The 20,926-nt window shown below is 39.2% G+C and overlaps 1 protein-coding gene across 2 annotated transcripts in view; it reads right to left on the bottom strand.

Annotated features, from left to right (window-relative positions):
• The window catches only part of SGK1 (serum/glucocorticoid regulated kinase 1), a 75,975-nt gene that overhangs the window by 44,475 nt on the left and 10,574 nt on the right, over positions 1-20,926 (bottom strand). The gene's annotated exons all lie outside the window — the stretch shown is intronic.

Genomic DNA, 20,926 nt, shown 5'->3' with positions numbered 1-20,926 from the left:
TGCCTCCCGAGTCCCAGCTGATTGGCTGGGTCTTCTTTTGTTGCCCTGCACAGGAGAACAGAGCTGGAAAGCAGGTTAGTGGAGTGGGGAAGGAATGGGATTTTGCAGTACTCTTCCCCTGCCATGCCCACCAAGCCACACCATGCCCACCAAACAACGCCTACAGAACTGGTAGTTAAAAAAAATTGAATCCCACCACTGGATGTAACCTTCAAAGAAAATAATAACAGCTTTATAGATTCAGGGGTGATACATTTTGGAAGTACCTGCTCATTTTTCGGCTCAGTGGATTTTATTTTATTCTGCTCTTAGCTGGACTGTCATGCTGATTTACCTTCTCATTACTTTCTGTTATATGGAATGGAGCATAATGGAAATATGTTGGCGGGATTTGAAGGAGTCAGTTCTGAGTTTCTAGTGAAGCATCCCCATTCATATCTGTGAGGCTTGAAGTCTCATAATTCCCAGCCAGCATGATCACCATCCAAGGTGGCTGGGGATAGTAGAAACTTGTGTTAGCTTCAGACACAAGCACATTGTAAAAAAAAAAATGTTTTCAGCTCTTTATCTTTCCCCCTTTTATCTCCAACAGTTTCTGGCTTGAAGATAGTCTGGAATGCTATTCTTTAATTTTTTAAACAATACCACATCAGAAAGATATCTTCTCTTTTATCTCTGTGTATTTGTGTGTGTGTGTCTGTGTGTGTGTGTGTGTGTGTGTGTGTGTGTCTTTGTGCCCTACACACTCCTTAATCAATGTTCATCCCATGACCTGGTTCCAGTCTACTAAGTGTTTTATTTTTCCATAGAAAAGTAAAGACAGCCAATGATTCATTCTCAAGACACTGAGGTGATGTGCATAGCCAAGCTGAATGCTTTATTAAATGTGCATTAGTATTTGTGCAGGTTTTCAAAATTGCAGCCATTGGGGGGTGGGGATAAAGGAAGAGGACAACAAAAGCATGCTCTGGGGAGCAGGGGTTAAACCCTTCTCTTGTTGCAGCGAAGTTAAATATTTATTGCTGTTCTCCCAGAAGACAAATGTGCAGTTGGATGTATCTGTACATGGGGATGGATCTTAAACTGTATTACTGGATTGCTAAGATGAGGAGGAAAGCACTTGATGACTAACTAATTACAGTAACACAAGATGGTTTGACCAATTCCCCATGCAACTTCCTGTACCACACAAAGTGTCACTCAGCAGAGCAATTGGGATGGCTTTTGTTTATACCTACTGGAGTACAGCCAGGCTTGTGCTCTGAATGAAGCAATTAACCATTTCATGAATCATCCTGTGTATTGTACAAAGCCTGAGAGTAAACCTGGCACTTGGTTGTCAAGGATGCATGGTAAACAGCTACCATAAAGTACAGACTCAAATGGTGACTGATGAGTTACTCAATCACATTTATAGGGCTATGGGGTTTTTTAATCACATAAATAAACTTCTCTATGGACACAAAACAAATAAAGAGCATGCCTGTCATTTCCCCATGCTTTCTATGTTTGTATTTCCCCCTCTGGAGTCCCCAGTGTCTGTTGATTAGTTTAAAACTGGGTACCTTTGATGTTTCTTTGAGACCTCTGTTCTTCTCAATGCTTCAGAATCTCAGAGCATTTGCAGATGGGTACATGATTCAGATCTTGTCTATGTTTTCCAATAGAGCACAGAAATGTCTTTCTTTTTTCCTTTTCTCTTTCCCTTTCTTTTATTCTTTCTTTCCCTTTCTTTCATTCCCTTTCTTTCTTTTCTTTCTTTCCCTTTCTTTTTTCCTTTTTTCTTTTCCTTCTTTCCTTCTTTCCTTCCTTCCTTCCTTCCTTCCTTCCTTCTTTCCTTCCTTCCTTGGATTGATTGTTGCTAAGTGTTACAGAGCCAGAATATACTAATGTCAATGTAATTCTTCCTTTCTCACACTCACATATATCCAGGACAAAACAGAAAGCAAATTAGTTTTCCAAGAGGCAAAATACAAATATGCTTTTGATCTAACTTTTAATACATTTACAATTCCTTCATTCCTTCATAGGACACGAGAACTGTTCTTTTATTACTCCATTTCTTTAAAACTCCTGTGTGCTATTTGTCTCCTTTGTTTCAAGCACAACAACTTGATTAAAGAAAAATTGGCAAGTTTGTGTGGCATTTCTTTTGCCAAAGAAAAATGATTGCTAAGTACATTCTTAGGAGTGAAATCATAACATTGTGCTTTGACCTATTTACCAAAGCTTGGTAGCTTGACATTAAAAAAAAAAAAAAAACCCTCTTGGATGAACATACATTCAAACTGGAAAATAAAGTGTATTGTTGAGTTATGCATATCGGACCCTATTTGGTGTTGCAGTGATTAATAAATCTAAATCTGACTAATTTATATCACACCCTGATGGGACCTGAAGGATTCTACACACTGATTTGGAAAAGTATGCTTCCCAGCTGCCTGGTCCTTTTCTTATTGGTTGGGAAAGAGAATGACTGCTGGATTATATCAGTCCCAGTCTCCTAGGAGCTGGTCTCCCCAATTCAAGGGACATTGCCAGGTTCAGATCTTGGAGGAGAGGGGGCTGGATTTTTGGGCTATTCAAAGGCTGAGACCTGGGACTGGGCTTCAGACTTCCCAATTTGGTGAGGGCTTTTCTGTCTCAGATGAAAGCAAAGCAGGAATGCACGAGAGGAACAGAGATGTAGTATAGACAGCAGCTTGAGGGGCTGATTCGGGGCAATTCTGCATTGCAGCCTAAACTTCTTATCCCTCTTGTTGCTTTCATCTATTTCTTAAGCCAATTTCAAAAATTTGGTCCAGGTTATGGTAAGTTGGCAACAGGGCCAGGCTAGTGGTTTGACTGAATCGTGTACACTTAGCAAGACTTGAATGGCAATTTTCCTCTTTCTTTCTTTCTTTCTTTCTTTCTTTCTTTCTTTCTTTCTTTCTTTCTTTCTTTCTTTCTTTCTTTCTTTCTTTCTTTCTTTCTTTCTTTCTTTCTTCCTTCCTTCCTTCCTTCCTTCCTTCCTTCCTTCCTTCCTTCTTCTTTCTTTCTTTCTTTCTTTCTTTCTTTCTTTCTTTCTTTCTTTCTTTCTTTCTTTCTTTCTTTCTTTCTTTCTCTCCTCCCTCCCTCCTCCCCCCTTACTTCTTATCTGTCCATCTCGCCCAGAGAAAGGTTTCTGTGCTAGATATCTGAGGAATTCCTTGGCTGAAGGGATGTGCCGGCCGATAAGAAGAGAGGGTTGCAGAGGAATGGGGTTTTGGTGACAGGCAAGAGGCCCTGAGAGTGGATGTACCCATGGAAGGAAGGTTTAGTACGTTGGACTCATTGCTTTTTCTTGCTTTCAGTTCTCACACCAGGAGCCAGAGATCCACATCCTTCAACCCCAGGGATTTTGGCTGCTGCTATTAAATGCCGGGTCAGTCGGTCTGATCCACACTCAACCACAATCAATTGAAACTGGCTGTGAGAGGAACGTTACATTCTGTTATATTACTCTCTGGTTATAAAAGTCCTTTCCAAGACTTCTTGTTTCTCGAGTTTACCAGCCTCTCAGGGCTTGACATTAGTTTGAAAAAAAAAAACTTCCCAAAGTACTTTTCTTTGAACAGCTTGTACCTAGTATAATTGAGGCACAGTTACTCTGGTCCTCCTGCTTTCCCTCCCTGGACACTTCTGTAAATGGTCCCTTTTTCCAAGTTGACTATTTTTATTTTATTTTATTTATTTGATTTGCCAATTGTTTACAAGATAATAAGTATAAGTGTATACATAGTTGTGAATACATGAAATGGGTACATATAAGAAAAATAAAAGAAGAATAAGAGAAACAATAGGACAGGGACGGTAGGCACATTGGTGCAGACCCTACAGACCTCTTAGGAAAGGGTGAGGTCAATAGTAGACAGACTAAGGTTAAAGTTTTTGGGGTTTGGGGAAGAGACTACAGAGTCGGGTAGAGTATTCCAGACATTGACCATTCTGTTGCTGAAGTCGTATTTCCTGCAATCAAGTTTGGTGTGTTAACTTTGAGTTTGTATCTATTGTGTGCTCTTGTGTTGTTATGGTTGAAGCTGAAGTATTCACTGACAGGTAGGACATTGCAATGTATGATTTTATATACCATGCTTAAGTCAGACCGAAGACGGCGTAATTCAAGGTTTTCTAGTTCTAGAATTTCAAGTCTGGTGGCATAAGGTATTCTACAACGAGTAGAGGAGTGAGAACTCTTCTTGTGAAATATTTCTGGACTTTCTCAATTGTGCTAATATCAGATATGTAATGTGGGTTCCATTTTGCTCCTCCTCTGAATCCCCAAAATCTTTTATGCATTTTATCATACTTAGGGAGTGCCATCCGATGGGCTTTGAAAATGGAAATTTTAGTAGCTGCCCCAACTCTCTGGAACCAACAGGGATCTCCCAGCTTTGTTCCTCTTCGCTGTTGAAGTCCTACCTCTTCTGCCTGGCATAGGAAGAGGGTTTGCTATGAATGAAGGTGGGGCTTGTGGCACATAACATTTGAATTTTTCAATTTTTAAATCCTTTTTTGATTTTGTCATTTTATTGGTACCTGGGAGTTCGGGTTGCTATTTTGTTTTACATTGACGGTGTTAACTTCCCCTTGAGCCTTTTTCAGGAATGTGTGGCATATGAGCAATGAACATGATATGAAATATTTACTACCTCTGTTCCTTTGCTTTTATATTCTAAAGATATGCTTTATTTGGAATTAAAACTTCTCAGATGTAGCTTAAGAAGCCATGTCAAGCCAAAAACAATATAGGCATGAGGATGCTTTTTGCTCCAGGACAATTATTTCCAGTTAAGTCTTAACTCTGTTCCTGGCTGGCTTATTATAAAACTACCCAGAAATTTAATTTAAATGAATATGAGAAACAAACCAAGAAGTTCCCATTATAAGCATAAGGAAAACTGGAATATGATTACTGAAAAATGGAATATGAATAATCTAATAGGTAAAAGCAACAACTCATTGGAAACAAATTAGCAGTTGAAAGAGAACGCTTTTGTAAGTTAGTAAAAACATGCATTTCTTCTTCTTGCTATCAGCATCTAACACAGCTGAGTAACTACTAGGACCAACACTTACCCCTGTGTAACTCTCTTGAGATACTACCACTAAATAACTTGCAGTCCTAACTCTTGATGTGCTACAAACATCATCTTCTCATCTGCACCAGGCGACAATCATTCCTTCTTTCATTGCAACTGGGTAGTATAAGAAGGTCTACATGAATGGAAAAGTTGGGGTTTTTTTTAGACACGAGCGCAAAAGCTTTCCTGTTAGTTCCAAACTCTGAAGAAATATTTCTGTCCTCCAGCTGATGTAGATTTGCCTACTCTACTGCTGGAATCAAAGAAACCTGACTTGATAGTGTTTGGTTAGGCATAGTTTAAGTTCAGTGTTCAGCCAAGACTTATGTGGTTTGTTAGTTTAGCAGAAGTAGTTTAAGTTTCAATTCTGAGAGCTGCTCCAAATGAACCCCACAACCCAAAGAAAGTTTTTAAGGTCATTTAAGCCAAAGCTGAATTTTGCCAAAAGCTCCTGGAAACTGAGCAGACGTTCAAAAACTCTTGCATTTACAATCATCTGCACTCAGCAAACCTCTTAGCCGTTCTGTCAGTTGGCAGACATGAAATCTATCTTGTATTAAGGCTATGTTAAACAATTTAGCAAAACACATGCCTATTATCATTGGAACATGCAATGGAAAAAAGGGATAACTTATCACTGACAGTTATCCAAAAACATTTGCAATGTAGACATAGAGCTGCAGAGAAAGAGGTTCTGATAGGTCTTTTCTCTTTCTGTTGCGTCAGTACTATCAGCAGACTATCAGTATAGTATTGTATACTTTATTGATTAGTCAGTTGAACATACCAAAGGAACAGACTGCCCCAGCCACATTTGAGAGCATTTTCCTGCTACTTAATGCATTACCTTTATCAGGGGAAAATGTGTATGTTGAATTTGATGAGACATACTATATATATTCTGTGAAGCAATCTTTGTTTGACACAGGAAAAAAAAAAGCAGAAGATATCAAACTGTAATTCCATCTCATGGAGGTTTAAAATGATAAAAGTTGCATGACACATTGTCCTATTAACTCCTCCCCTTGGCATTTGATTAACATCACAATGCAGATACAAAAGGGATAGAGCTTATATATCAACAGCACAATGCAGCACTTCCATCAAACTGATTTGTTTCTTCCTGCCTAAAGATTGGCTCTGAGACACTGCAAACATCATCAATATGAGTTAGTTGCCAAGCGTCAGGATTTTGATCACATGACCGTGGGGATGTCGTAATGGTAGTAAATCTGAAAAATGGTCATAAGCTATTTATTTCAGTGCAGTTGTAACTTTGAACAGTCACTAAACAAACCGTTGTAAGTTGAGGACTATCTGTAATGCCTGCATACTAATTTATTTCATCTTTGGATTGACTTGCTCTGTTATGCCCCAATGGAATAGTTGAGGAACCAAGTCGGTTTTTTTTCACTTTTCCAGTAGAGCATAACAAAACAAAATTTGGGAAACAACAAACTAGTATTTCATTTTAAACCGTAAAACTTATCATTTTCCTAATAGTCACCACGTATTCATTTGAAGTGAAAATGAACAAACAGAAGAGTTCTTCATTTAGAATTAATCTAGGGGTGAGCAATCTCAGGTTTTCTAAGACTAAATAATAGAAGTTACCATGCCTGTTTAGGCAGTGAAAGAGAATTAATGCAATGTTTCTCAGCATGTTTTGTCTGACTATCTCCCTCTCCCTCCAAGCCAGTATTAGCTCAGTGCTCCACAGCCAGTTCTGACCAGTTCTGGAGAACCAGTAGCAGAATTTTTGAGTAGTTCGGAGAATCATCCAATACCACCCTTGACTAGCCCCACTCCCATCTATTCTCTGCCTCCTGAGTCCCAGCTGATCGACTGAGTCTTCTTTTGTGGCCCTGCACAGGAGAACAGAGCTGAAAAGCAGGTTAGTGGGGTGGGGAGGGAATGGGGATTTTACAGTGTCCTTCCCCTGCCACGCCCACCAAGCCATGCCACACCCAGAACTGGTAGTAAACAAATTTGAATACCACCACTGTTCCACAGGGGTCAGAGAAGAGAAGCTTATTTGCAACTGTGCAGTTTTATAGGTGAACTTCCTGCTGCAGGGAAAGTGATAGAAATACCAGGTAGCCCTCGACTTACAACGCTTAAATCAGGGGTGTCCAACCTTGGCAACTTTAAGACTTGTGGACTTCAACTCCCAGAATTCCTCAGCCAGCTTTGCTGGCTGAGGAATTCTGGGAGTTGAAGTCCACAAGTCTTAAAGTTGCCAAGGTTGGACACCCCTGACTTAAATTTAGTGACCGTTCAAAGTTACAATGGCAGTGAAAAATGTGTCTCATGACCATTTTTCACACTTAATGCCCATGTTAGCAGTCCCATGTTCACCTGATCAACATTTAGATGCCTGGCAGCTGACTCCTATTTATGACCGTTGCTGTGCCCCAGGGTCATGTGATCCTCTTTTATGACCTTCTGACAATGGGGGAAGCCAGATATACTTAACATCCACATTACTAACTTATCAACTGCAGTGATTCACTTAACATCTGTGGCAAGAAAGGTTGTAAAATGGGGCAAAACTCACTTAACAAATGTCTCACTTAGCAACAGAACTTTTGGGCTCAGCTGTGGTTGTATGTCAAGGACTACCTGTAGCTAGATCCAGTTCTCAACCCCAATTTCTGAATTTCAAAGAATGATTTTGTGCCAGTCTGTTAAGGTTGCTGAGTGAATAAACAGATAAGGCACCCTGAGCAACTTCCAGAAGAAAAAAAATGGGACGTAAATATTATGAATAAATCTCTGATAAATCACCTGAATACAAAACAATCATTTTACCATAGCATCCTTCTTTTAAACTCAGTTTTAAACCATAAAACCCAGGTAGAAGAATCATTATTCATCTATAGAAGAACAATGATCCTCTACCAATCCTAACACAAACACCTACATACACCGTGGTAAGAGCCGTGCTGGCACAGTGGTTAGAATGCAGTATTGCAGGCTAATTCTGCTGACTGCCGAGTGCCAGCAGTTCGAGTCTCACTGGCTCAAGGTTGACTCAGCCTTCCATCCTTCCGAGGTCGCTAAAATGAGGAGCCAGATTGTTGGGGGCAATATGTTGACTCTGTAAAACTGCTTAGAGAGGGCTGAAAAGCACTGTGAAGTGGTATATAAGTCAAAGTGTTATTGCTATTGCTACATGATGAAGTTTCATCACAGGTGTTGCTGTATGATTCAGTTACCAGTCTAATCAAATACTGTACAGAGGCCACAGTCTCATCTTTGAATTTGCTATGACTCAAACTGTGCAAATTGAAATGGTCATATACCTAGGTTCCATATGCGGAGGCACCTGATCAACCAATACTAGCAGCAACACACACCATACAGGTGAAATATGGGGGTACAGATTTTGAATTTCTTTCATACACTGTTTTTAAATACAATTAATTCATTGAATACTGTTCTAAGTAAAAGTGCACTGATAATATTGCACATAATCTTGCTAATGAAAGTTGGGAGCTCTATTTTCTCCAAAGAGCTGCTATGGTATACGATTTAGATGGTATAACTAGGTTTAAGGAGCCCCCTGTGGAAGCCTTTATTGTGTTATGAAGCTCACTGGTTAGTCATGGTCCATTAATTTTTTTCAGCCTATACTAACTTAAATGGTGGTCACCTATATGTGTGTTGGGCAGCTATATAAATCTATTTAACAGACAAACATTTGTCCTAGATAAAATGAAGGCAAAATAAGCACATCCCATGTTGTTCTCAACATCCATTCTGGACTGCAAGTTACTGTGTCCATCTTTAGTCTTAGCTCTGGTGAAGCCTATATCTAAGGTAGCTTTTTTAAAAATTGCCCTGCTATACACATAACCTGTATTGTTTTTCCTGCTATGAATGTGTGTCTAGCTAGTTTAGTTTCAAAAGTTTGTTTTGGTGAATAACCTCCACAGTATGATGACAAGCTGTACAGTATACAGGAGACTGAATGGTACATTATATAATTGAGACCAAATAGGAAGTTGTTTAAGATTTCATTTTGGCCCCCATACAGCTTCATGTTATTCTTCTGGGTCAATGTTTCAAAATAAAATGGCTCAAGTTTCCTTCACATTTAAATTAACCTATCCAAGGAAGAGATGATAAGTATATGATAGTATGTTCATGGGTACACCAAGTCCAGGGGTGGGATTCAAATTTTTGACAACCGGTTCTGTGGGCGTGGCTTAGGTGGTGGGCATGGCTTTATGGTCATGTCACTGGGTGGACATGGCTTGGTGGTCATGTGACTGGCTGGGTGTGGCCAACTCAATATCACTCACATCGAGGCACGCATCTCCTCGCCTGGCCTCTCATGAGTGTGGGGATGCTGCAACAGTCGTAAGTGTGAAAAATGGTCATAAGTCACTTTTTTCAGTGCCATTGTAACTTTGAATGGTCACTCCACACAAGCAAACTACCAGTAAAGGAGGGGGGAAAAACTCCAGAGAAGTTCCTGAGATAGGAAGTCTAGTACTGCCAAGAATGTACGGAGAGGCAGTTTCTGTAAGCAACACCAGAATGTTTCCTTCCTGCCTTCCTTACAGGATTAGGCCAGTAATTTCTTCTAACAACCAGTTCTCCGAACTGCTTAGAATGTTAACAACCAGTTCTAGTGAATAGGTATGAACTGGTAGAATCCCACTCCTGACCAAGTCTGTTGTGATTATCTAACAAAGTGGAGATATTCTTTCAAAAATAACTTCCTGAATTTTTAAATATTTATTTGCATTTCTCTATTCCCAGAAGTATATTCAAAATATATAATCATTTATGGGAAGTGTGGAAGGCCCAGGTAGGAATAACCTGTACTATCAGCAATTTTCATTTAATTATAGGAATTGTATATATTGCCTGTTATTTCAATATTGGCTGCAGGTAATTTTGTTGGCATATTATCTGAACATATAAAAATAATTATCAATAGCTATAGTATAACTCAAAGAATTATATTACTTTGATGCTGGTAATATTACTAGGATATTAATTTTATTACACACACATATGCATACATAGACAATGTAGATGTTGTGGCCTTAGGTAGCTATCATTTAAACATGGAATATTGTATAGACCAATATATCTTGCCTTTTCTCTAGGAGCAAATGGTGGCATACAGAGCACTGCCTGTTGAAGTGCACCAGCTCAGCCATGGTTGATGATCATTAATAACTTTCTTTTGGATGAGGGAATATGTGAGTGAATGGAGTGGGACCAGCATGTTGGTAATGCTAGCATAGTTGGGTGTTTGGCTCCAAAGTGATTACAACAATTGTGTGTAGACTCCCTGGTGCAGCAGCAATGAGCCTTCCTGAGGTATGGAATCATTGTCAATTATGATGGCTTACTTGAAGCCACTGTCCTAATAATGAAAAGCAGCTAGCAGACTGGTCCTAAATTCTCTGTTCAAAGCATTTGCAATTGTTCTTGTTTTGCATGTTGGATTTCCATTTGCGGATTTCTGTGTATCCATACAAAACTATTTACAGAGCCAGTGGGCTCTTTCTCATAGATACATTAATGGACATTCTTCCAGTCCTTAAATCAACAAAACAGCATGGTAGCATAAATCTCTCATCCCTAATCACCAAGCATTGTTTTGTCTTAGATGAAGCCAGAAACTGGTATTCAGACTTAATATAAGAAGTAATTGGTACTTTCCCTCAATTTTGTTTTCTCACTTAACAGTATATATTGGTTGCAAAAACAGGCAGTAATATGGCCTTAATATGTGGTGGAGTGCTCTTAGCAAGATTGGGTGGGTGCCTAGAATGGAGGGTTTAACTTTAGCCATTTTGCAAGTTGTCTATGATGGATGGCAGGCATGGAAGTACTCCACACTCATAACTGACAAATATGGTAGTGGGGTTATTAGAAGCACTGTAGAAGATGGCCAGGTTGAACCTGAGAGAGGGGTCAAACGTATCATCAGTCTCAGATTCCTTTGCGTCCACAAGAGATCTAAGTCCAGCCCATCTTGAAATCCATTGACTCTTATCTACCACATATTGGCTTTGACTGATAGTAGTTCAGATTCTTGTAGAGAGCACAAGTTTGCAATAAACGTTTATATATTTTTTGAACTGCTTGCGCTTCCTGATTTCCCCATGCTTGACACTAGGTACTTCCTGCTACTTGCCTCCAGGATCTGTCAATCAGCTAAGCTAGCCCTGCTAAACTCATATGTAAAAATAGCCTGACTGATAGACCACAGCCATGGAGAATGAATTGCATGAAACACTGGAGTTGCTACCCTTTTTGTATTGTGACCTGTTAATGAGACTGGAGTACAGACATAAATTCATTCCTCATAGGAGTGTCTACATACAACTGAATGTGTAATTGAATTATTGTTTTGTTTGCTGTAAGTGACTAAGTAATCCAGTTCTGGTTTTGTGGCCAGCAGCAACTGAAAATAGCCAATGGAATATGCAGAATGGTAAAGGAATAAGCAAAACAATGTCCCTTACCACAAATATAGAAATGGCAAATGCAGATGCCATATGATGCTTCTGGTTTCTAATAGTGGTGGTGGGGAAGCATTCTTTTGGATAGAACCGCCAACAACACAGCTGGCAAATCCTGGCTTGAACATAGAAAGCTAGTCCTGTTTTTAAAATATACGTCTGGTACTCTGTCAAAAGATAGCCAAACCCATTTATATAAGGACCTCATTTAATATCTAAGCATTGTTTCACAAAGGGCTGAAGTTTAATGGCATGCTGCTTGGTAGCAATTGCTACACAATCATTTAAATTCAATTCAATCTTATTTTTATGAAACTACTGTATAAACAAGCTCCGACGTTATTTGTTTCTTGAAAATGACAAAGTAATCTACACTCTGGACATGGTTGTCATTACATATTTTGTTGGTAAGCCTTATGCATGCTGGCCTCCAACTGCCTCAGGCAAGTTGCCCAAATGGAGGGCCAAGCCACAAGATAATAACACTTTACAATCCACAGCCGGTTCTAAAGTCAATCAGTCAATGGCATTCTCAAAGTGATTTTTGCTTAACCTGGTTAGGGAACAATTCAAAAAACAGCTGCCAGTTAGAAAGCCAAAATGAAAAATATTTCCTCCTTGAGTGGATTAAAGGAAGGATGGAGAGTATAAATGAGAGACTCAAAGAGGAATCAGCACTGAAAGTATTAAAGGAAATATTCAGCAACACAATAAATCAAAGTTGCAAACCCACTTATTAAAAGTGTAACCATCTTACTCAAAAGATAATCTCATGATGCTCATCAGCGAGCCACTCAGAGTGAAATTTACAGGTGCAAGTTAAACAGCAGGTTCAACAGAAGGAATGAGATTCCTCTAGTCATCCTGATGATTCCATAGTTGTCTTCTATTTGTATACTACTAAAACTCTTGTTGGGTAAAACACTGCAGGGTAACAGTTTTGAACAAAAGTATCTCTAATGTGCTAACCTACAAAATGCTTACAAAATTCAGGACCCATGACTCCCAAGGGAATGAAATTTGGGGAAGTTGTGGCTCCTTCAGTGCTACTGGCTGCTTGCTGTGGTCACCTAATCTTTACTTTTAGTGTTGTGTGACAATTTCTCAGTCAGTCTTGCAATCCTTTGCTCCTGCTCCCACCCAGCAGCAGCCACTTACTTACCTGCTGGGAAAGGAAGATTTCTGATGTTCCAAGCCAGATTCTCACAAGGAAACCCAATGGGGAAGCCTGCAGGAAATCAGAAGTCACTTCTCCCACTGCTTTTTTTGCCTACCCTTGGACATTCAGTTTTCTTGTTAGGTAAGGAAATATTTCTGAAACGATGACTCAATGGGACACGGGTTGTCTAGTAATATTTAAACAGTGGCTTTCCAAAGACAGCAACTCTGTTCTTATTGGAATCACTTATTGGCTATAAAAGGTATTGCTTTAAAAACACTCCCATAGGGATAAGTAAAATCTTCCTGAATGCTTAATCTCTAATATATGTCAATTCTAAGCCAAACATAGAAATCACTTCAAAGTCACACCAGCTGTGTATTGTCTTCAATGAACCCTGAATCCTAGCTACTTTCTTCTAACCAGGTTGAAGGATTAGCAACTTCTAGTGGGTCTCCTTTTCTTCAGTTTTTTCAATTTCAGTGGCCTATTATTCCAAGGGAAATTAGCAAGGTCTTCAAGTGTTCAGTTTTGGCTGGATTGTGCCCTTGTTTTGTTAGACAGAGTTTGGGGGAGACAGATTGCTCTTATCTTTATTGGAGATGTGCATCACAAATAAATATTCTGTTATATTTGCTTGCCTTTCATGCTGAAAAAGCTCAAAGGAAATTCAAAAAGAGCATCTCATGAATGGCAATTAGTGCCTGGAGGTTGAGAATGTTGAGAGAGAGAACAAGAGGCAAACCTGCTAGAAGGCAAGGATTTCCTAATGAATCATTTCAGGAAGAGATGAGCAACTTTGATCCTAGATGCAGGAATTCTGATGGCTCTTTATCTTTTTGTAAGCATCTAAAAAGCATGCCATTCCCACCCTCCCCCATACACAATTTCCACTGAAAAAGTTTTTTCTTCCTAGAATTATATCCCCTTTATGATTATTAATCTGAATAAATTTGCACAAGTGCCCTCTTTCATCTGACCATGCACACTTGAACCTAGCATAAAAGGAAAAAACAGCTTATAAAAATCCTTGCTTCCCCTTGCTTCTCCCAGGTTATGAAATTGTGACAAAATATACAGCCTCCAAATCAGTGGTGGGATTCAAAAAATTTACTACCTGTTCTGTGGGCATGGCTTGTGTGGCTTGGTGGGTGTGGTTTGGTGGGAGTGGCAGGGGAAGGATACTGTAAAATCTCCATTCCCTCCTCATTCCTGGGGGAAAGTTATTGCAAAATCCCATTCCATCTCCCCACTCCACTAACCTGCTTTCCAGCTCCATTCTCCTGTGCAGGACAACATAAGAAGATCCAGCTGATCAGCTGGGACTTGGGAGGCAAAGAATGGATGGGCCAATCAGAGGTGGTACTTGCCGGTTCTCCAAACTACTCAAAATTTCCGCTATTGGTTCTCCAGAATTGGTCAGAACCTGCTGAATACCACCTCAGCTCCAAATTCACTTTCAAGATTGTGGTGCACTTTACTTTCTTAAGAGTCAATTTGCTCTCCAGGTGTGTGTGTGTGTGTGTGTGTGTGTGTGTGTTTAAATGATATATGCTTTTACTAGAGAAGGCTACTGACAAGGAAGTTTGTGTGTTTGTTCAGCAACCTTATTCCCTGCAGATGAAACCAATAACTAATTTTCCCTCTGGGCAGGGCAAGGATAACAATTTTTCCCCTTTGCAATTTGTCCCTAGGCAAGAACTAAGATGTATAAGCATATCCCATTTCATGCTAATGAGATAGGGCATTAAAGTGTCAGAGTTTATGTTCTTTCCCAAAATGTGTGGCATTCAGCCTATCTATTGGATAAGGTAATTCCCTTCCCGGTCTACATTCAAATCCAATTTGTTATTACTGGCTTTCCCCTGGCAAAAATGTATAGCTTCTTTAATTACTTAAAAGTAAAGAGCATTTACCCAGCAGTACAATCTAGGTTATTTATACCAGTGCTGTTGTTGTTGGTATATACTCTTTTTTTTAGGGAGGGGGGAAGGTTGCCTTCAAGTTAGTATTTGACTCTTGACAACTGTCTGGGCTACTTCCTGCAACTTTCTTGGCAAGGTTTTTTTGGAAGTGATTTGGCCCTGTCCTTTCCTTGTGGCTGAGAGAGAATGACTGGCCCTACATCTCCAGCTGGTTTTGTGCCTAAGGCTGGATTAGAACTCATGGTCTTTAACCACTACACCAAAGTGGCTCTGATGGTATACTTAGGCTTAGATGGAACCAAACTCCACAACTGGCTATTCTCAACCCAGTTATGGAATTGCATGCATGGAAATGATCTTGAGCATGTAAAATTCGTATTGTATAACTGTGTTGTGATTAACTCTTTTAGTAGTAAATGATCTTGAGCATGTAAAATTTGTATTGTATAACTGTATTGTGATTAACTCTTTTAGTAGTAAATGATCTTGAGCATGTAAAATTTGTATTGTATAACTGTGTTGTGATTAACTCTTTTAGTAGAGGCTGATGGAAGTTGAGGTGGAAGATTGGCAATTTGGCATTAGGGACATATCATCTTGTAGGTCTCCTTTTTACCAGGGCTGCAAAATTTATAATAGAATTGGGAAAGGGCAGTTCCTCCTTTCTGGGGAACAGTTCAGGAATTTGTTTTTATTTTATTTTTTATTTTGGGTATTCAGGTAGTCTTGGTTTACCAATTCCCTCAGAAAGTGACTGTTCGCAGTTAAGACAATGATGAAAAAGTAATTTTGTGATCAATCCATGTCTTTATGACCTTCTCAGGTGTGTAAAGCCAAGAAAAACGGATTGTGACTTAAGTGACTGCTTTGATTAATGATAGTATTGCTGGACCCAATTGTAGTTGCTAAACAAAGACCGTCTGTACTACATCTTTTTAAAAGCTTCCATTAGAAGCTGTAGCAACTCAGTACTGCTAATTTTTTTTTTTTTTTAGAAAGAAACTGCCAAGTTTCAACCGCATGGAGCCAGGAGTCAGCTAAGGCTGAAGGAAGGACTGATAAATAATTGCAACTTCTTACGCTATTTTGCATTTACTGCCTTACCAGCACTATATTCTAGGAATAAAATACAATAACATTTAGTGGGGAAGTAAAAGATGGACTTCTTCGACAGTCTGGGACTTAATAATGTTGGCAGAGCTAATGATGATGAATTACCCTTTCCTTTGCCTGAGATTCAGAGAAGCGGTTGGTCTCATAACAAAATGGTTTATGTTTATGGAATTTTGGACAGAATAATGGAAAAATAACTTCACCAATGGTGAAGTGATGTTTAAAAAGCTATGTTAACATTTTTCATGCCGAAAAACTGGCTACATTTCAGCCAACAGTGTGATTAACTGCAACAATACACACAGCACATTTCCAAAGGTAGTGGTAACACTCTATGCAGAAATTCTTAAGGTGAGCACATTCAACAGAAGTGTTGAGTAAGCATTCATTATGCCTGGCCAAATTTAAAACACTTTGTGGTCTGGCTGATTTATGATAAGCTTGTACTGACATCATTTCACTGAAAATGACAGAACTAAAAAAAAATCTTGACAGTGGAAGTTGCCCTACTAATATAGGGAAACTACACTAATAAAGAGGATAAATATTGATCTGATCTAGTCAAAAAGATGCATCTGCCATCTTGACTCTGATTAAGGAGTCTACACAAAGTAGAACAATTTTTTAGCTGAAGGAGAGCCGGGAGTTGTTAAATCTAGGATGTCATTTCTCTCTCAAATTATCTACTACAGGTAGTCCTTGACTTCCAACAGTTTGCTTAGTGATTGTTCGAAGTTGCACTGAAAAAAGTGACCTATGCCTGTTTTTCACACTTATGACTGTTGCAACATCCCCATGGTCATATGGTTAAAAATTGGATGCTTGGCAACTGGTTCACATTTATGACGGTGGCAGTGTCCCAGGGTTATGAAATCACCTTTTGCAACCTTCTGACAAGCAAAGTCAATGGGGAAACTAGATTCACTTAACAACTGTATCTTTAATTTAACAACTGCAGTGATTCAGTTAACAATTGGGGCAAGAAAAGTCATAAAATGAGGGGAACTCACTTACAAATTTTTCACTTAGCAACATAAATTTTGGGGTCAATTGTAGCCATAAGTTGAGGACTACCTGTATTTGGAGAATGTGAAAGAAGTGTTCAAAGTTTTACTTGCACTGGATTATAGCAGCAGAAACAATAACTTCTTAGTATCCTTCAGGAAGATTACAGAAAAGCCAAAACTCTACTTTATCGGATATATGAAGTCATACCTTCTTTACATAAGAGAGGAATATTTGCAAATCAATCACATATTTAGGGCTCCTGAATAAATTTGGCAGGGAGGGAAAAGCACACTCACAGACTTCTTTCTTTGGCACAATTATCAGATCGTTAGGGAAGCTGTCTGGGAAATACAGTTCTTGAAATGTTGACAGCATTCAGCAGTGGCAAGAAGAAAGCATCTATTCTCCAGCATTCATAGCCCAATCTGATATACTAGTATTTTAGTGGAAAGGTAATTCCTTCCTGGCCCCAGCCTTGCTAGCTAGATAAGATATACCAAGGAAGAATACCAAGATTGTTCAGATGATTTATGAGGACAAAGCTGCAATCATGATCATCAGACAAGCTACCCTAGGAATCTGAATAATAGGTCCTATTTCTTCTTCTGGAGGCAGATATAGCTGATATACAGTAAAACATGTTAAAATGAGGCTTTCACAATTCTTCTCAGTCTATTCGACACATGCTGGAGCCTGCAAATCCATTCAGCTTTTATTTGAAAAATAAGAACCAAGTATCATCTTTTTCTTTGCCTCAGTCCCCTAATAAAGTGAAAGAAAGACCAGCCTAAAATTACCCTTTTCTTTCTTTCTTTCTTTCTTTCTTTCTTTCTTTCTTTCTTTCTTTCTTTCTTTCTTTCTTTCTTTCTTTCTTTCTTTCTTCTTTTTTCCTTCCTTTCTTTTTCTTTCTTTCTCTTGATTTCTCTCTCTCTTTTCTTTCTTTCTTCCTTCTTTCTCTCTCTCTCTCTTTCCTTCCCTCCTTCCTTTCTTTCCATAGATTTTCTGCTTTTCTTCTCCTGGTCCCACATCACCTTCATGCAATTACAAACCCAAAGAAACAAAGGTTTAAGAAAAATAAAAGATATAAAAACAGAACATGATTCCCTCAGATGGGAACTAAGAGCAGAAAAATGGATATTTCGTTTGTCCTAATTCCCTTTTTTAAAGCCTTCTGCCAGGTTTCCCCTACTACTCCTTTCATGTTTACATAATCATTGCTCAGGAGTTTCAAAGCAATCTACCTTGTGATGTTAGTCTTGCTCTTAAGCTAGAGATCAAAGGGAAGCCCCACAAATTTTGCTACGGGAGGGGCCTAAGCAAATGATGTTGCCTCCTACTTACCTAATCCAATGTAATGTTTAATAATATTTTTAATTTGACACGTGCTTATATCTAAGATCCATAGACCAAAGAAAATGGTTACGCTTTGGAGCCAGAACATTCAACCCTTCATGGACTTTTGACCCAATCAATCCATAGTACAAAGAAAAACAAGCTCTACACTAGTCCTCATTATTTATCCCCTTTATAACATTAAGAATTCGAAGAGTCAGGTCATTCAGTGTTTCATATGCCTAAACTGGACTGAGGCTAAACAATTGTCTGGCCTTAGTATCGGCTTATTTATACCTTTCAAACTAAATCTAAATGTATAAACTAAATTTATACATTTCAAACAAGTATCAGCTTCTCAGAAGCATGTCTTCTTCTCCATCTGTGTAGCACACATGGAGTGCCAAGAGAAATCTGCCTTCCCTGATAATAAAAGAACACTAAGATTCAGCCAAAAAGATGCTAAGCATTTGCATTATTTTTACTAAAAATAATTGAATTTCAGTGATTCAGTTGACTAGTCTTCAGAGTAAAGCATGATGGGAACAACATTTGCATCGCCTATTTTAAAAAAAAATCTTCAAAATGCTATTTACTATAACCAAATTGAGAATAGGGGAAATGAGAGAGAGAGAGAGAAATTGCTTCCACTTATTTTTATAGCTGTAGGGCTCTGTTAAAATATAGGCAGCTAGCCCAGATCTAGCTGGCATTTTTGATATTCCCCATAGGAAAAATCATTATCATTCTAAAGAGTCTAGTTTGCAGCCCTTTCTTGGAACTTTTCCTGGTTTTCTAATGGCAGTATTGCAAGTAAACAAAGCATAAGGAATCTTTCATATGCATTAAAGTGGAAATGCAATTTACCAGAGCCAGGCAACTCCAGATGAACTTAAATATAGTTACAGGCAAATAATTCTGCAACCTGCCATTTTCCCAGGAGCAAGCCATCAGGCTCAACACACGGTTCCATGCAGCCTGCACCTATTTGCAATTTATCCCCTCCTCTTTGCCTGCAAACTATAATTAGAGAAAAGAGTCCATCCTAGAAAAAAAAAATTCATTGCAAGAAATCAATTCTGAAAGTTGTTGCCTAAAAGAATAGACTGAAACCTATCTGTTCTGCTCATTGCACCAAGAAGAATTTGGACAAATATTTGGAATACCTTCAGGGAAGAATAAGATAACAAGAAGATCGAATAGTTAGTCATACAAGGGAAGGGGGGAGCAAGGAAGGAAAGAAGGAAGGTAGTGCATTTAGGAAGAGAAGATGAATTACGAGAACTGCCTTCAAATATCTGAAGGGATCTCATGAGGAAGAAGGCCATGTTTTTCTAGTCAACAAAGAGTTCCGGATTCAAAGTGAAGGTCTTACATTACAAGAAAGCGGATTGCCGTTGAAGAACATTTCCAACAATAAGAGCAGTTTTACCACAGAACCAATTATGTAGGGAGATGGAAGGCTTCCCTTTGCTGGATGAGCTCAAACAGAGATTGGTAGCCTTCTGTTGGAGATGCTGTAGTATCTCTTCTTGCCAGGTGTAAGGGTGGAAAGGGCCAGAAATAATGGCCTGACTCCTTCATGATTTATCCTAGCCTATCCCAGGAGGCAAGACTAATGAGAAAACCTTCTCATTTGTGGCACTCTGAATGAAAAAAAAAATGTATTGATGTTTTGTCTGTGGAGATTCTCAGGTATCCAGGTCATAGTTGTCTCAATGGTACTTTTTCAAAAGGCAACAGGACTGGTTTTTTTCCTCGAGGAAAAGAACAGGACATTTTATTTCTCATTCAAGAAACTCCCTCAGTTGTGATAGCCAGAGTGGGGGGAGGGGGGGTAGAAGAACAGGTGCTGCGAGTTGAGACCGGATGATGGGGGGTGGAAGGATAGGTTCTGACAGGATGGGGTGGTGGTGGTGGAAGGATTGTATTTGTTTGCAGTCATCTGGTCATTAGCACTCTCTCTGAGAGCTCTTAAGGCCACTTGGGGATTATTTTTTCTCTTATAGTCACCTGAGTGCAAATGTGTGTGGAAACTGCTGAAAGGACTGCATTGTAGACAGGGGATATGTCACGCAGTGGTGGGATTCAATTTTTTTTTTTACTATCAGTTCTGTGGGTGTGGCTTGGTTGGCATGGTAGGGGAAGGATACTGAAAAATCTCCAGTCAGAGGTGGTATTTGCCAGTTCTCCGAACTACGCAAAATTTCCACTACTGGATCTCCAGAACTAGTCAGAACCTGCTGAATACCACCTCTGGATCTGTGGTGTCTCATCCCTCCCCCTCTGTTGAGAGATGGCTGCTCAATGTAAATGGCCTCTTTTACCCCTCTTGTTGATTTTCCAAATTAAATCGGGGGTGGGGAGGTTGTTCAAGTCAAGCTTGAATCCTAGTTATTTCATAGGGACACTCAACTTTCTGACAGTGAGAACAATCAACCAATGGAACAGCTTGCCCTCAGAAGTTGTGGGAGCACCATTACTTGAGACTTTCAAGAAGAGATTGGACTGCCATTTGTCAGAAATGGTGTAGGGTCTCCCGCTTGGGCAGGGGGTTGGACTAGATAACATACAAGGTCCCTTCCAACTCTGATTATCTGTTAACTGGCAACTATGTGGAAATAAATTATTGACTTCTTCCAGATTTTTTTTTTTTTCATGTTTCATCCAACCTCCAGTCCTGTAATTTTTTTGGAAATTTCCCAATTTAGTGCTACTGAGACCCAAATCTGTTTAGCTACCAAGCACAGCATTTGGAAGACGGTTGAAGAAAATATTCAAACATACCCTGATATT

This window comes from Notechis scutatus, chromosome 1 (genome assembly GCF_049901735.1).
Source record: "Notechis scutatus isolate UNSWTSFEM ecotype Mainland chromosome 1, rNotScu1.2, whole genome shotgun sequence".
NCBI classification, from domain to species: Eukaryota; Metazoa; Chordata; class Lepidosauria; order Squamata; family Elapidae; genus Notechis; species Notechis scutatus.
Note: the sequence above shows the minus strand (reverse complement) of the source record. Positions and strands in the feature narration are given on the sequence as shown.